We start from the raw sequence: 18,224 nt of genomic DNA on the forward strand, positions 1-18,224 counted from the left end.
GCTTATTTCTCCACAGCTTCACCAACAAAATGATTTGAATTTTTGCCAATCTGGTTGGTGAAAAATAATTTCTCGTTGTTTTAAATATTATAACATTGACCATCTTTTTATTTGTATTTCTTTCCTGTGGATTGCTGACAGCTTTTGAATGTACCTCTCTAACTTTTTGTTTACTCAACAAATATTCTTTGAAGAACTTCTGTCTGGAACTTTATACGCTTGGGAGACACCAAAATGAAAAATTCACTGTGGGGTTAGTTTTGTTTTTAAGATGGAGAACACTTTGAAATGAAACAGACTGAAGAAGACAAGCCAGGAGAGAGGGTGTGCTTAAAGATACATGAAACTGTCCTGGCCAGTTTTGCTCAATGGTTAGAGCATCAGGCCCATGGACTGAAGGGTCCTGGGTTCGACTCCGCCAAGGGCACATACCTCAGTTGCAGGCTCAGTCCCTGGCCCTGGTCGGGGCTTGTGTGGGAGTCAACCAATTGATGTGTCTCTCTCACATCGGTGTTTCTCTCTCTCTCTCTCTCTTCCACTCTCTCTGAAAAGCAATGGAAAAAAGATCCTCCTCGGGATAGGATTTAAAAACAAACAAAAAAACATGAAACAAAGTGACTGGTTGATAGAAGGTTAAGGGAACCTAGAAATACCTAGTTAGTCAGAGAGATACTTACATTGTGTGTGATGTCATGACATTTCCTGGTCTTCTCAGAGTTCAGGTAGTTTGACTATAGAATCTATTATTTGGAAACACGTATGTTTTCCTGCAAGATTAGTGTTAACATCGCTGCAGTCAAGTGGAATATAAAAATGACTGAGGTTGTCACGTTATGGTGATTCTGGTAGATATGTACATACGTGGATCCAACGTTCTTTATAAAGGCCCCTCTAACTTTACTTCTCACCTCCATGTGACTTTTGTGCTACTTCTCACTTTGTCTTGATTTCCCATCGCTCGTGACAGAAGGTCCACAATGTGTACTTTAGTCTGAAGGAGATATATGTAGTGTTTCATATAAGGTTCTTAATGACCAACCTGTAGGTAGAGTGCATCAAGGAGAGTTAGGTCAGAGTAGATCCCAAGTGGGTGGGAATAATGAGTTGCAGAGTAGCCAGTGATTTTTTTCTTTTAAGGCCAAATATTAGCCATAGTGGGGAACCCCTAGCCCCTTATCCTAAAGAAGTCCAGAGAGACCACACCACTTGGGTTCAAACTTTGAATGAATCCTTCCATTCTATTTCAGTACCCTTGGCACTGTCTCTATGTAACATACAGGTCCTTCTTGTCCCAGATCCCGATGAATCTAAGGAAGGAAGGAAGGTGGATAGGTTGCTGGGAAGAGAGAAGAGAGGAACCTGAATTTCCCTTTAAAGACCTATCATACTACTTCATCGCCGTATGTAAATACCATTGTAAAACACTTCTTTGGGAAACTTAAAAACTTCAAACTGAGGTCTTGACTGGAAAGTGAAGAGGAACTGAATTTAACTATTTGTTGAAAAATATATCATTTTGGAAGCACCCCCAATAAATAAATGAAACCGGCCACTAAGTAGTTTTACTTTATCTTAAATGCTAGATGCTAGTCTAGTTTTAGAATGGAAAAGGACTTACTTATCTTTCTAGAAGTATATGTTTTGAATATGTAATGAGGTTGTTTTTCTGTGGCTTTTAATAATTAATTTTACTTTATTGTCAGACCTTTTTTGTAAGAAATGCGGTCAGGGACTTCCCATGCAATCTGGAACTAAGAATTTAGATTTGACACTGAGCTTTGTATCTTGAATGTTCCTTTTCCTTATCTCCTGTTATATATCAAGTAGATGATGTTTTTAACAGTGGAGATTGTAGGCACTGGGGGAGTGGCACAGTTGGTTAGAGCATCTTCCCGATACTCTAAGGTTGTGGGTTTGATCTTCAGTCAGGGCACAGATAAGAAGCAAAAATAAAATAAAAGTGAAGATTGAATTGTTTTCTCACATTTATTGTGAATAGGCAGAAAAGTGAAAAGGATCATTCTTTAAGACAGTTGACTTGGCTGGATAGAAAACAATCCTTTTTGTCTTGTTTCCCTGTCCTCCTTTTCACCTTTCTTTTAAAAATTAGACAAATGCAAAATCCAAAAATAATAGATTTAGGATGAATTAAAATTCAGGTAGAATTAAGGAACTATAACTAACATAGCATTTGACACTAAAGGTATGTAATCTGTAAAAAGTTTTTTTTAATTGATTTTAGAGAGTGGGGAGAGAAACATCTATTTGTTCCATTTATTTATACATTCATTGGTTGATTTTTTAATTATTATTATTGTTGAAAGTATTACAGATGTCCCCCTCTTTTTCCCCCCATTGATCCCCCCCACCACAAGGCCTGGGTTGATTCTTGTATATGCCTGACCAGGGATCAAACCCGCATCCTTATTATATCAGGATGGCACTCTAATCAACTGAACTTCCTGGCTAGAGCCAATGTATGTAATCTTTTGAAAATGGTATTTTATAGTTGTCCATGCCCCATGTATATTCTCATTCAACTTTAGAGTCAGTTATTAACTCTTTTAAATGAGATGGTTTGAGCATCTAGTGGTCTACCTGTGGAAATGGAAAGCAGATCTATACCTTTGATAACATTTAAAGCCAAGGGTGAACCACTCAAGAAATATTTGATGACAAGATTTTTTTGAAAGTTCCATCAGTGGATCAGTGAAAAAGTACTTAAATATCTGATTTTACAAACATGACTGCTGTCATAAACTTCAGCTTTTAATACCAGGAGTATTTTCCACAGAAAAAAGAAGAGAGTCCCTCCTCCCCTGATAATGTGTCTTACTAAATTGAGAAATCACTTGGCAAATGAAAAGGAAGTATTCTTTGAAGGCAGCAATTTATCTTATTCTCAATTTTGAATTGTGGTATCTGTTTTAAAGTACATGGTACAATAGGAAATATTCAATATTCAATATATTCAATGAATATACAATATTCATTAGGGTGATTGTCTTTAAGAAAAGGTTAGTGTAGCCCTAGCTGGTTTAGCTCAGTGGTTGGAGCATCAGCCCATGGATTGAAGGGTCCCAGGTTCATTTCCGATGAGGGCACGTACCTTGGTTGCAGGCTTGAGCCCGGGCCGGGAACCCTGGCCCCATTCGGGGTGCGTGCAGGAGGCAAACCAATTGATGTGTGTCTCTCTCATCAATGTTCCCCCACCTCTTCCACTCTCTGAAAAGCAATGGAAAAAATATCCTCGGGTGTGGATTTAAAAAAAAAAAGGTTTATGTGTAGTGTTCTCTGTTGTGGAACAGTGAAATGGTGCACTACAGAAAAGCTTGCTTTCAAAATCCGTTAACATGAAGTTTCTGCACATAGAATGATTTAATTCTTGAAGTTAGAAGAACCCTCAGTGATAATCTAATTTAGCCCATCCTCCTAATTTTATAGCCACAGAAACTGAGACTTGGAACATTTAAATAGCTGACGTAGGACTCACAGCTAGTCAGTGTGACAAAGTTGGCACTGGAGCCGGAGCTGCTCATTTGTGGTTATCCTCACTGTACAGTGCTTGCTGGGTAAGATGAAGTCCCTTGAAAAATTTACCTATTGTGCATTTCACCGATAGCTGCATGACTACCTCATAAATCAAAGCAGTGCTGGAAAGACTAGAAATTTTAGGTGATAGCCATATTTTTTAATCTCTTGAGGTGATCGCTGTAGATTGAACTCCTAAAAGATACCTGCATTGTGGCTTTGACTCCATTCCACGGTATATTCGGTTTGTAGTCATCTTTGCACTGTTCATTTCTAATTAGTTAAAAATACTCATTTTTATATTCTTTTGAATTCAAAAAGGGTGTTTCGCATTTCCAAGTACATAGCTGTCTGTGACTAGCCTTTTGTTGTTAATTTTCAATTGTTGATTTTTAGTTCCCTTTCGGTTTGGCTAGCTGATTTGGCTTGTGTTGGTTTTTCTTTTGGAATATGTTGAGATTTTCTTCATTGCCTAATACATAGTCAGTGTGAATATGCAAATGTATATGTGGAAAGAATGTATATTCGCATTAGGAACAAACATACATAATGTAGCTTATTAATGGGTCTTTTAAATCCTTTATATCTTTGCTTATTTTTTGCATGCTTGATATATTGATTTCTGAGAAAGGTTTTGCTATGGTCTGAATATGCCCCCCCTCCCCAAATTCATATGTTGAAACCTAATCCCCAAGGTGATAGTATTAGGAGGTCATGTCTTTGAGGGATGACTAGGGGTCAGATCAGGGAGCTCTACTGTCATGAGGGCATTAGTGCCTTTATAAAAGATGCCTGAGAAAGCTTCCTTGCCCCACTTCTATAATGTGAGGGTACAGTGAGAAGCTTGCCCCCAGGAAGAGGGCCCTCACCCAAACATGATGTCACCCTGATCTTAGACTTCCAGCTTCCAAAACTGTAGGAAATAAATTTCTGTTGGCTACCCAGTCTGTGGTATTCTGTTACAGCAGCTTTAACAGACTAACATTTGTTAAAGCCTTCATCAGTGAATATTAATTTGTCAAATTTTCTGATATTTTTGCCAGAGCTGTGTTGGTGGATATATACAACTTATGATTTTTATATTCTTAGCGGGTTATTCCATTTATTACTATGAAATACTCCTTTTTGTTTTGTTTATTGGTTTCTTTACCTTAACTTCTATTCTGAGACTAATACTGATATGCCTGTTTCTTTAGTATTTTCTTTTGGTATATCTTCCTTATCAGTTCTTTCTGCTCAGATGAACCCTCCTTAGAGAGACCTGCCTGACAACCTTAAAGCAACCCTCTGTCTATCACTTTAGTCCACTGGCTTCTCATCCCGCATTGCTTCTTAACTTTACATGACTCAAGTGTTTCCTTTTTTTTTAAATGTTTCCTTCCAGTTTCCAGAGTTAACATATTATAACAGTATTCCTTTTGTCTAGTTTTTTTAAAATTTATCTTTATTGTTGAAGGTATTACAAATGTCCCCCTTTTTCCCCCCATTGATCCTTTCCACCTGGCATCCATCCCTGCCCCCCACCCCAGGCCTTCTCCACACTACTGTCTGTATCCATAGATCATGCACTTAAGTTCTTTGATTCATCTCCCCCCTCCCCACTTCTCACCCCTGCCTTCCCTCTAAAATTTTTCCGACTGCTCTATGGTTCTGTATCTCATCTGCTTTTGGCCTCCCCCTCCCCTTTGCCCTGACCACACTCCCATCTCTTTGTCTTAGACATCTTGAAGAGTCCTGATATCTATTAGGCACTTTATGAATATTGAGTGAGTGAATCTTAAAATTCCTCTCCAAGTTAAATGTTCTCTTTTCTGTCTACTGTTCTTAGATATATGACTTCATATCTTCATTTTGCCATCTTGGTCACTCTTCAGTTTACCAGTGCCCCTCATAGAATGCTCAGGACCCTTTTAAGATGTTTACTACCAGTACAGTAAAACTAATTGTCTCCCGTGTTCTTAATACCACACTTCTATCAATACTTTCTAATATTATGTTGCTTATCTAGTACTGTCCTTCTCTTGACTTCCAGTAAACTTGTTGGAATCCAAATCTCTTTGTCTTCTATAACTTATACTTGAGTGTTTTTAAAAAATGATACACTAGAAAACTCTACATTTAATTATGCAATATTTCACCTTAAGATTGAGGAGGGGAACACAATAGTTTTTCGCATATGCAGAATTTGTAGTGCATTTAAGGAACAGGGATTTCTCCAATTAGATCTAGAGATTAGAACTAGTATCAGTAGGTAGAAATTACTGCAAGATTTTGCGGGCATACATTCATAGCAAATGTTGGATCACCCTTACTCCCTGCCCTTTCCCCACCCTTCCTACTAAGGGTACCTTGATTTTGTTTAAGCAGTCTATCCCCTCTGCACAGCTTTGTTTTTAAGAGAGGAAGCCCCAGTCCCAGGGGAGCAAATATGATCAGTCTCAGCTAGGAGATAGGACATAATTGTGTTTTAGTTTAAAAGAGCTTTTCTGTTGTTTATATGCATTGATTTATGAAGAGAAGAAAGTGTCTTAGATGTCAGAAGTTTTGTTTTACTGTAGTCGTTTAAATACTTTTAATCTTTTTAGATTAGTTCTTTTTCTTTTAAAAAATGAACCAATTTTTCCGGTCTTACGCATAGAGGATATTGTAGGGACACAATGAAATGATAATACTTTGGAAAATAATTGTAGTGGTAGGCATTTATTAGAATTGTTTTGTGCTATTTGAGTTCATAAGTTGCAAGTACATTCTTTATTATATTGAGATCAAACTTAGTAGTTCATTATTAAATTACTGTCTCTCTACCCTTTGAATTTCAAGATGGTAGTGAGAAGCTAAGAAATTTAAAATACTAAATGAAATACAAATGAATCTTTTATTCATTGTGGATGTTCTCAGAAATATCAGATTCAGATCATTCTCATTGTTTAATTGAGTTATCTTATTTTATATTAGAAATGAAGGCAAAAAGTTTGAATTCAGGTTTCTTCCTAACATACCTTCTATACTAAAGGTGATATGGAGAGACAGGACTGTCCACATATTATTGTGAAGCTTCTTTTTGAACTTAGGTTTGTTTGTTTGTTTTCTCTCATAAAGTGTACTTGGCTTAAGCTACCAGTAAAATAAGTGCACAGTTAAAAATAAGTTAAAAATCATGAGTCTTCTATTCCACGTTACCACAACATTTCAGAAGTTGTAAGATGAACTCAAAAGTAGACAAATCTGTCTTCTGGAGTAGTTTTGTGAGGTTCTTTTTTTCTTCTCATATTAGACTTCTGTTTTCTTTAACTCTCCCAAGACCCATCCTGGTATTAAAACTTTTTCCTGTCCAACCCCAGATTCCTCCATTTCCTTACAGGGTTTTTTAAACCATGGCTAACCCTGAGCAATTAGACAATAGGTGAAAATTTGTCTTTGCCTTTTTCTACCCCTCTTTATATTACATATATCAGATATAATTTGTTGGATTCTTGCCTTTTTGCTTTCAGGCAACCATATTGATCTTTCTTGGGTAGTGACAGACTCCAGATCTTTTCATTATACTCCTTCACCAAAAAGTATCAATTCTATGTTTCCTACCCAGCAAGCTCCTGTCTGTTCTGTGGTGATTCGTATCATATTCAACCCTGGAATTGTGTTAATAGATATTTATGTGGCTCAGTGGTTGAGCATCAACCTATGATCCAGGAGATCAAGGTTCAATTCTGGGTCAGGGCACATGCCCAGGTTGTGGTCTCGACCCCCAGTAGGGGACGTGTAGGAGGCAGCCAATCAATGACTCTCTAATCATTGATGTTTCTCTCTCCCTCTCCCATCCTCTCTCTGAAATCGGTAAAGACATTTAAAAAACCTTAAAAGAAAAAACAAAACCAAAAAACAACACAAAACTTGAGAATGCCTGAGGACAGATTTCGGCTTTGCCATGCCCTCGTAATTGTACCATGGGTACCAGTGGCCTCTGTGAGTGCCTGCTGCATTTAGAGGCGGGGGCTTCACTTTTGCCTTTCCCCTGCTTTTGCTGCCTAGTGCTTGTCATGCCTCTGGTCTTCAGCTCAGTATGCAGGGCCATCTTCAAGGGAGGGAACCTGCGCAGTTGCACAGGTCCCCACATTTTAGTTTAATGTTTCCCCATTGCCATATTGATATTCTTAATTTTTTTTACAAGGGTCCTGAATTTTTGTTATGCACTAGGCCCTGGAAATTATGTAGCTGTCCTATTAATAAGCTTTATTCATTGCCTGCTTTCTCTCCATTTGCTTCTAGCTTTCCCTAGGGGCTTTTTGTGCTGCCTTATAGCTCGCTATCTTCTGCTCACCCCACTTACTTTACCCACCCCACTACCCCCTCATACATGACTACCTCCTATCAGTGGAATCTAGAGAGAGAGTATGTACGTCTTCAAATATTCCTCAGGTGTGTCCATTCAGAGTTGTGGTCTCCACTGATTGGTCAGTGCTATCGGGTCATTAGTTATCACAGCTGGTCCTGGTGTCAGCCATGGCATCACTTGTCTGGTTTTGCTGCTTTTCTGGGCCTGGAGCTGAAACAACTGAGGCCTAGATGCTATCTCTAGGGGTTAATGCTTAAAGGAGTGATTGGGAGTCTAGTGAGGTCACTCTTTGGCCCCTTGTTCCTCCTCCAAGGGGTCCTACCGCATGATTAGCAACATGCCGGGGGAGGAAAGGTTACTCTTGGGGAGAGGTCCTTGTTTTCCCAGTTTTGTCTGTTGCTCGGCACCCAGGGCTTTCCACCCTGGTCACTCTGTACCTGGCCCATCGTCCTTGCTCTGCTCATGTCTGTCTAGCTGCCTAGCACATTTTCTTTCTTGCCTTGTTTTATATGCATAAAGAAGAGCCAAGTTGCTGTCTAACGTCATTAGCTTCATTACTAATATTGTTATATTTAACTCTGTAAAAAAATGAACGTTTCATAGTCTCAGGAGATGAATAAAATACTACTCTAGCTTTGTAGAACCACCTTGGAATTAAATTGTTATTATACCCAGCAGCTGATGGGATGAGAAGAGCACCCTTCCTTTCTAAATAGGATTGTGCTGCTCTGGATAGAAATGTGTACATTTTCATCTTTCTGTGATAAAAATTAGCTCTTAATGTTTTATATTGTAGTATCATGTTAGAAATTTCATTCCATGATCATTCGTTCACTCACATGTATTTTTATTTTTAGCTCTAAGCGAAAGACATGAGGCCTAAGACTGACAATGAGGTTGTTTTGAGGCCGATTTCTGACTAGAAGGTGTGTGCGATCGCCTCGTCCTGAAACCACTTCAAACAGAATGGTAATGGCAAAACCTAAGAGCAAGAGAGGCCTTCATGTTTTTCCATGCCTGTTCTCCTACCCAATTCCTTCCTTTTAAAAAAAAAAAAATTGTTTTAAGTTGTGAACAAAAGGTATTAAACAACATGCTGCCATGTCCTAACTGAACTGGTTCAGATGTTTAACAAAAGGATTAATTGTATACATCTACATATTAGTTAAACCCTTTGGAGTTGTTAAAACACACTTTTTAAAAAGTGAGCTCTACTGAGCTGTTTAGCAACAAAATACTTATTACATGAAAACACCTGAGCCATAATAAATTTGCAGCTTGAAATCATTTTCCTGCTTTGAAAACCAGTAGGGTTTGCTCTTAAAAGGGACTCTTGATTTCATAAGTTTTTCAGACTGGAAAGTAAGGATACTTGCCACAACTTTCTCTTCTTGTCAAAGAAGTTTGATGTTTTATGTATGTGTGCATTTTTTTCCTTTTAAAATGTAAAGTGCCTATTAAGAATGTTAGTTGTATCAGTTAACTCTGCTTTAATTATTATATGTATTTTAATTAAAAATATATTTTGTAGCTGAAGGTAATAGCACTTTTTTTCATTATAGTAAAACTTTTTTTGGGGGGGACTTATCTTTATTAAGTTTATTCCAGTGGACCATGTCCCGTTAAATATGTTGATAAATCAGGGCTTACAAGGCAATTACTAGGCTTAGTCTTCTGGGAATAGCATTCTAATAGGTTCTTTGTCCAAGTTCAGATTTCATACTAACCCATTCTTTCAGAATAAATGGTTCTTTATGTTATTTCATTTCCTGTTCTACATGTAACAGTATTAATAGCAAAAATAGTACCACAAATTTACTTACATTTAACCTAAATTATACATTTGTTTAATTGACGAGATACAGAGAAAATGAAATTGTCATCTCATTCTAGAGGGTAATAATACAGAGGGCAAATTCTAAGGAACTGACAGCATTTCTATATATTTTTAAAGTCATGCTTATTTTCTTCTAGAGGCTCAGTTGTCACCTTAGTTCTGTACATGACCTCATTTCTCTACACACAGTATTTTCTCAGATGTTGAGTGATTTAAAATTTATATAATGTGTTTTATTTGTGTATGTGACTTTCTGTGATGATAGACTTATTCACATGTCATCTAAATCCAGGTACTGTTTCGTTTAACTGAGAACGGAATGATTTTATATGTGTGATTGAAATCACAATGTATACTTAAATAAGCCAGTCCAGCCTTGTTCTGAAGAATAACAATGTATAAAGATTGTTTCTTTGTCTTACCTCATCGCTTGATCTGTTTTATTCTTCTGGAAATGTGAACTATGAATTCTTGATTTTCTATGGAAAAATTAGATAGGTTGGTTTAAATAGCATGGTTTTTAAGCCTATAGTAGAAGAATTCTTTGTATAGTACACTTTTGTATATTAATGTTTTAATGAGAAACAATTACTAATTGTATTTTTTTAGAAATTCTCATTACTTATTTTACCCAAACAAAATTGTTTTTTTTGCTTTGTTTTGTTTTCAAATAATAATAGATTGACCCTTTTTGAAGTTAGAAGAACTTTGAGGATCATTTTTCTTATTTAATGTGCTAAAAGTTAATGTGATAGATGCACAAAATCTTTAACTACTATTAATTGGCTAAAATGGTGTTTTTAGAGATATGAGTTATACAAGAATGAAATCAGTAATTTTATTTATGTACCTGAATCTCTCTCTCACCATAATGGTAGTTTTAAAAAGAAGATAAAGGTAGAACTAATGCCACTTTAATTTAAAGCCTGAAGTTGTAAGTGTAAAGATATTTCGACCCAGTAAATGTTAAATAGGTGATGTATATGAGAGTATAGCTTAATATTTATTTTCTTATAAGTAAACTGCCTTGTTGTTTAAGCAGAACTTTAATATTTTAACTGTAAGATGAGAAAAAACAAACTTTAAAATGTCATTTTGAAAATTATAAAAGTAAATACTGACCTTTTCTAAGAAAGTCTCTTCCTTTTGACATTGTTTAATTTTTTTTCTTTTTTGTTTTTTAGGTTTGCAATTTTTTTTGGTGATGGCATGTTCAGAATCTTGGATCCCTAAGTTGAATATGTTGGAAATATTTTAGGAACCCTGGATATTGTTGTTTTTGTATATATAATGACTTAATAGGTGAATCAGTAGATTTAATAAAGAGTATATAAAAGAATAGGATTATAGTCTGCATTTCTAAGTTGGCATGCATGTCTCAAATTCTCCGCTATCAGTATTAGTGTCATACTCCAGAGACAGTTATCTTTTAAAGATTGGGGTGGGGGAGCTATTTTCCCAAGCAGTTGATATAATCCTCCTATGCCAATTTGTTCAGTTTCTTTTTCTTTCTATCTACTTTGCAGTATACCTTACTTAGATCAGAGGTAATCATTGATCAGGAAGAGAAAAAAAATCCTAAGTGTGGTAATTATAAAATTTTAACCTAGAAATGGTCTCAGAATGGTCTATGTTAGAATATGCAAATTCTGCCCAAGTTATATCCAAGTGTACTTGTGGCAAAATGCTGCCAATTTTTGAATTAGATGTTACATGTAGCACAGAAGTGCTAATGGGGAGGAAGAAAGAGCTGTTCATTTTCACCTCCCTTCTCTCTCCTTATTGTTTGGTGAATGAATTGGTGGAAAATAAAATGGCCAAAGGGTAGATATTGTGAATGAAAAGAATAGGAGCAACATTTTAATCTCCAAGGATTATTTCCCCTTAAAAAACTGAAAGTTGGCTGTATTTTGAACCCGAAACACTAATGTGAAAGAATATATGCACCCCTATGTTCATTGCGTCATTACTTACAATAGCCAAGATTTGGAAGCAGCCCAAGTGCCCATCAGTAGATGAGTGAATAAAAAAGCTGTGGTACATTTACACAGTGGAATACTACTTAGCTGTAAAAAAGTAGATCTTAGCTTTTATAACACCATGGATGGACCTGGAGAGTATTATGCTAAGTGAAATAAGTCACTCCGAAAAAGGCAAATATATGATTTCACTTATATGTGGAATCTAATGAACGAAATAAGCTAATAAACAAAATAGAAATAGACTCACAGATACACAGAACAGACTGACAGAAGGGAGGGAGCTTGGGGGGTGGGGTGAAAAAGGTGAAGGGATTAAGTTAAAAAAAACAACTCATAGACACAGACAGCAGTTTGGTGATTACCAAAGGGGGGCGGGGGAGGTAGAAGAGGGTAAAGGTGGGATAAAAGGTGATGGAAGGAGACTTGACTTTGGGTGATGAACACACAGTATACAGATGATGTATTACAGAATTGCACACGTAAAACCTATGTAATTTTATTAACCATTGTCACCCCAGTATATTCAATAAAAATTTAAAAAATAAAGACTCCAACATCTAAACCCTGCAGATGTCAGACTCAATACTACAATGTCAACTCTTCCCTGAATTTCCACCCAGCCAACCTACTCTATGTTTCGGACTTGCCAGCTCCCACAATTGTATGGCATAAACCTGTTCCTTAAAGTCAATCTCTATGTATCTATATCTGTATGTATATGCATCTTTATATATACATACATATATACTCACATGTACATTTATCTATATATATGTATATACACATGTCTGTCTGTAGACTGAATATTTGTGTCCCTCCTCTCCCAAATATTCATAAATTGAAAACCTAATCCCAAATATGATGGTACTTGGAGGTAGTATCTTTGGAAGTTGATTAAGTCTTGAGAGTTGAACCCTCATGAATGGGATTAGTGCCCTTATAAAAGAGACCCCGGAAAGCTCTCTTGCCACCTCCTGCCATGTGAGATCACAGGGAGAAGACAGCTGTCTACGCGGAAGTGGGTTCTCACCAGAAACCACATCTGCTAGTGCCTTGGTCTTGGACATCCTAGTCTCCAGAATTGTGAAAAACAAACGTTTGTTGTTCGTAAGCCAAAAAAAAAGAAAAAAAAACAAAACCCCAAAGTTGTCTATATTTCATACACCTCAACACACTGTCTTAAAACTGTAGGCTACTATCATGTAGACCCAGAATGTGAAAACTTGGTCATTCTTGGAATGGATGGAGAGCTGACCTGATAGGGGAGTCAGACAGCCCTTGGGTGACCGGAGTACCATTATCTGTGGTTGTCTTTTTCTCTGACCTATTCCTGCCAGAATTAAGAGATCTGAGAAACATTTTGGGCAGCTGGTTATGTGGATGGTCAAATGTGACTGGACTGCCTCCTTACTCTTTTTTTTTTAATTTAATTTTTTGATTACAGTTTGTGTTCCCTTTTTTTTATATTAGTTTCAGGTGTCCAGCACAGCAGATAGATATTCATGTAGGTCACAAAGTGTTCCCTCCAGTAGTTCAGGTGCCCACCTGGCAGCTGCCCCTCTATTCTTTTGATCAGAACTGGGGAAAGATTGATTTTTAAGACCATAATCAGAGCAAGTGAAAAAGGATCAGAGGGAAAGGATGAAAAGAATTCAAGGAACTGTCGAGACTGAGGGGTAAAATGGTAATGTATTCATTTATTGCAAGTTTTTTTATTGGTAGATTATCCAGTAATACAGAAATGGGTGTATAACACGTTTTTTACAACATTTCTAAGTAAGCTATGCCATAACTCCCCCACACCTCCTTTTGCTTTTTTGCTTTTAAGGAGAATTGGCTGATATTTAATAGATGGCACTATGAAAACATTAGATTTTTAAAAATCTAAATGTGTATTGCCTATTTAACTGCTTTCCCATTACAACTGGCTTTTAAAAAACTCTCCTATGATACTTTTATCAATAGAAGTGTTTCCTCTTAGCCAATTCTAGCCACAGTATTGACTGGGGCTCTGCATTTGATATGCCCAGAAGGAATTAGACAGGCAGGAAAAAACTTGGTCCCCACTGGAATGAATATTTTAAAGACCTTCTTAGATTCTGAACATTCAGTACAAATGAAATAGACCCAAGAGAGGGAAAAACTTAAGAGCCTAAGAATAAAAAATCATCGGGGGGTGGGGAACTCATACATAAGTAACCTAAGGGAAGGGAATAATTTCCTGGAATTATGAGGTAGTGCGTGGAATCCCTCGGACAGTAGGCACTGTGATCTCAATTTGGGTAGTTCACACCAGCACTGCAGTATTTTAGGGGTAGTGGCAGGTGATCTTGAGAAATAATAATGCGTTTCCTAACAATGAGTTTGATTTTTATTCTGGTATGTTTTAAATGGGTATATAGCTCAAAGATGAACTTAATTCAAAATAAATATCTTTTAGATATCAGAGAAAAATTATAGAAATGGGTCTTTTGTCCCTATCATATAACTTTAGAAAATAATGTAGAATGCTGAACATAGTGGAGAATTGATGACATGAATACTATCAATGTTTGATGGTTGCTTTCCATAAACTTCTGAGTAAAACCTTAAATGTGTTTAATGTTGGCCTCAGTTGTACTGTAACAACATTTTAGTGTGTGTCTCATAGGAAAACCTATACCTTCCTGGGTCACTGCATTTCTTAGTCTGGCTCTTCACTGTGAGAATTCAGAAATCTGATTGTCCAAGGATGAACGGATCTTTGTAAGTTTGGATACAATAAGTACATAGGAACACAGAAAAAGTGAGCCTAGGACAGTGGTTCTTTGTATTTTGGAAGTTTTAGACCCTCTTCTGAATATCCGAACAAAGCTATGGATCCTTTCTACAACAAAACTAATTTCTGAGGGTAGAGGGACAGCCCTTGGTTGTCAGGTTGTCATTTATATCAGGAGGCCCTGATCTGAAAGATCAGCTTCATTTTACTTCTCACCTTGCTCTGACTTAGTCACTCTTTAGTGCTTCTCTAAGGCCTTTGAATGGTCTCAAATCTTGAAGGTTACTTCCTGCCTTACACACTGAACCTAAGCCACAAGTTCAGAGCTTTGTAATGTTATGGAGCAGAAATTCTCTGCAAAGGGCTGTCCCAAAGTACCAGTGGTGAAAATAGAGCCCAAGACATAAAGGTGTGGCACAGCTCTCCTTGATAGAGGCTGCCTCCCGCTGGATTAGTTGAATATTAATGTTTTATTTTTATAAATGAACATCTTCTAAAATGCCTAATTATTATAAGGGTGTTTTTTTTAAATCTAAGTGTGACGTTCTCTTATGTCAGGGTATCAAATTCACGGTGTAAAATGTGTACTTCAGCATATGATTGGAAGTTTGTGATTCTGTTATTTTGTGACTGAAATTTGTAGCATGTTTTCAGGAAAATTGTTGAGATTCCCAGGTAATTCTTTATTCCTTTCAAGTTTCCAGAATGTATGATTACTTCTGAACTTTATTAGTTCATTTATAAGTTTAGAGAAAACTGTCTTTAGTTCATATTTGGACACCAAATGGATGCATTTGATTTATTTTATTAGAAATGTGTTTCAACAAAATAATTCCATAGGAGCGGCTCTCATCTCCAGTTTGGAATCTCAGCTCACCTCCTTGTTATGTCATTCATTCACTGGGATGTTTCTGCAAAACAGCTTCACTGAGAAGGTCGTCCTTGAAAAATCAAGAAGTCTGGAGACGCATGAGGACTGATCAGAGAGATGGAAGAGCATCATCGGATTGACAACACAGCACACTGTTTATACATCTGAGACCGCGTGGCTTCTGTATGTGAAGTGTAATTTGACTGTCTTCTCTGAATTGGACCTGGAGACACACAAAATGATCTCATAAGTTGTATCTTTAACATAAGAAAAACACAACTCTGGCCTCTAAACCATTTCTGTCAGTACAGTGTACTGATTGCTGATGCTGGTGGAGCGGAGCCTGGCTCATTCATCTTGCCTGAAAGTTAGAATCGTGTATTCTGGATGTGAGGGTATTTTTGTATTTCCTTTTGAAATATAGTGTTTTGGGCTTTTACAACATGTGCCTCACAATTCCACGTCCCCTGGGAAAGGAGCCGAGCGTCCAGGCCCCGATGCTTGTTTTCTGTCCTTTTCTGTGCTGTCGACGTAAATGTGGGGAGACCATGGAGTGCACAGGATTCCCAACCTGGTCAGAATCCTGTTAGGTCTGTCCTGTTTAGCCTCCCCGCATAATTTTTTAAAAATATTTTTTTTATTGATTTTTAGAGAGAGAGAGAGAAACATAGATGTGAGAGTGAAACACTGATCGGCTGCCTCCTGCAGGCCCCTACTGGGGATCAAGCCCACAACCTGGGCATGTGCCCTGACTGGGAATTGACCTGTGCACTGGGTGATGCCCATCCAACTGAGCCACACTGGCCAGGGCCTTCCTGCATAATTTTATTGCATTTCTTTTCAGCTCTTCTAAATGTTGCCTGATTTTTGTCCCTTTGTTAGGTCAAGATGGAGTTATAACCACACTGTTCAAATTTCTTCCTCCCATTGTCATGTTTTGTTTTGCCTATGATGTGAGGTGTTCAATTGCCTTACGGTAAATAATCCACTTGTGTTCTTTCATTTCCATCTCTCTTCCTGCATGTTCTTGTGGGGAAATAAAATAGAACTTGACTTAGAGATCTTGGCTATCTAAGGTTTGCTTGTAAAAATTCATAGCATTGTATTTAAAATTTAGCCTTTTAACTGTGGTGTTGACAGTCTCCATTGGACATACGCTCTGTGCTGGCACTCAGCTGGGTGCTGTCGTCCACTCCCCACTGCCCTGTTCTCCTGAGGTCCGAGATGGGCCTCCTCGTGCCTTAGGCATGGGAAGAGCCACGACTGACTTCTGTGTAAGCTTGCTACTTCCTGCAGTCAGGAGTTTGTGAGATCGTTGAGGACACTCATGTGTTCCCCTCTGGATGCTGGTAAAAACAGGTCATGTGTAGAGGACAGGATCATGTCAATAAGATTTGGAAAGCAAGATTCTTCAAAAACAAAACAAAACATCAGCTACTCAGGCGTGTCTTCTAAAAAAACAAACTTAAAAAACATTACCAAATTACCCTGACATATTTAACATGTGATGCTGCTCCAAGAATTTATTACATGTGGTTTTCAGAAACACGTGCAAATATGTTTTGTGTAAAAGCAGTATTTACTGTATATAATAATTGTCTGGCTCTTGCTCTAATAAATATTAAACTTAAGTGGTCTCATTATTTAAAACCTAATAGTTTGAAATTGTTCTTTGAGTAAAATTTTACAGTATATGATACTGACTTAACTTTTCATGTAATGTACAAATATTCTTGGAAGGTACTTGGCTGTGTTTGTTTTCCATATATACAAATATTGTAAACAGGGCCATGTCTTCAGTTAGAGTTTCTGAGCCTTTGGCTGTAATTACTAAGTGCTTGGGAGTGGGCTGGCTGGAAGTGGCATTTTGAGCTTTTCTGTGTATGGCAAACTTTGTCCAAATAAAGTAGCTTTGTATTCTGAAGGAGATTTTAGTAATTAAATTTTTGTTCAATAAACTACGTGTGAAAGGAAAGGTAAATATGTGCTGCAAGTTAAGGAAATGAACAAAAATACCTGTAATGTGATTGTCTAAGTGGTTTGCACCCTTTTTCTATCCAAGTCAACAGTGGCAGAGAGTAAGAATGGAGTGGGGGTGGGATATGTAGTTTAAGGCAAAAGAAAGGCCCCCATCTGGGGTCAGCAGTGGTGTGAGTCAGCAGATGTAAACTGTGTCTGGGAGCCTGGGCCCAAGGTCAGGGTCGCTTGGTACTAGAAGTTTACCTCCACTGTTCCTGAATAACCAGCAGAAGGAGGGGTGGGTGTGGATTTGAGGCAAAATAGGAAAAAGACAGTGTAGGGGACTTCGGTTTTTTTCCAGTTTTAAGGTTGTTCTTTAAACTATGTCCTCTCTACTGTATGTCCTTATTTGGTAAGATAAAAGGCTTGTCATCCCACATTCTCTAAAGACATTAAAAAATTTTATTGGTCTGTGGCATCGAAAGGCCAGGAGCTACTGTTTCTTGGAGCCATGTAATTGCATATTGAGGTCCCAGTTGTTTATCTCACAACCCATACCTCACAGGACACTGATTAGGGTGCCAGAGAACAGTTTGGGAAAGTTTAAGTAATTATCTTAAGCACTTCCGTATGGTGGGAGCCGTCCCATAAAACCTTATGGTAGTAGTTAAAAGGACAGCTGGTACTCTCCTGTTTCAACCAACAGTTGTCTGGAAATCTCAGAGAGTTCCAATAGTTTTGTGTGAAAATGAACTGTTTCAAAACCTCAGATAATGCGCAGATGCACTACAACACAGACTTTGAGGAAATCATTTAGACTACCTTGCAGGTAATTTTTCTATCCGCAAAATAGTTGCCAACCTACAAACACTTCTACACTAATAGATGACCAAAAGCAATGCAATGGTTATAACCGATTTTATTTTTATTTCTACTTATCTCTAATATCATAA

General features: G+C 37.4%; 1 protein-coding gene across 3 annotated transcripts in view; it reads left to right on the forward strand.

Annotated features, from left to right (window-relative positions):
* The window catches only part of XKR6 (XK related 6), a 203,916-nt gene that overhangs the window by 38,637 nt on the left and 147,055 nt on the right, over positions 1-18,224 (forward strand). The window contains exons 2-3 of one of the 3 annotated variants that reach the window (XR_015714404.1): positions 8,722-8,790; positions 10,886-17,236. The exons of 1 other annotated variant lie outside the window; for it this stretch is intronic. The gene's annotated coding sequence lies outside the window, so the exon portion shown is untranslated. Of the gene's footprint in view, positions 1-8,721; positions 8,834-10,885; positions 17,237-18,224 lie in introns of those variants that run through there. One more of the 3 variants, XR_001602991.2, reaches the window with a different exon arrangement.

The sequence above is a fragment of the Miniopterus natalensis genome, chromosome 4, assembly GCF_054644295.1.
Source record: "Miniopterus natalensis isolate mMinNat1 chromosome 4, mMinNat1.hap1, whole genome shotgun sequence".
NCBI lineage: Eukaryota > Metazoa > Chordata > Mammalia > Chiroptera > Miniopteridae > Miniopterus > Miniopterus natalensis.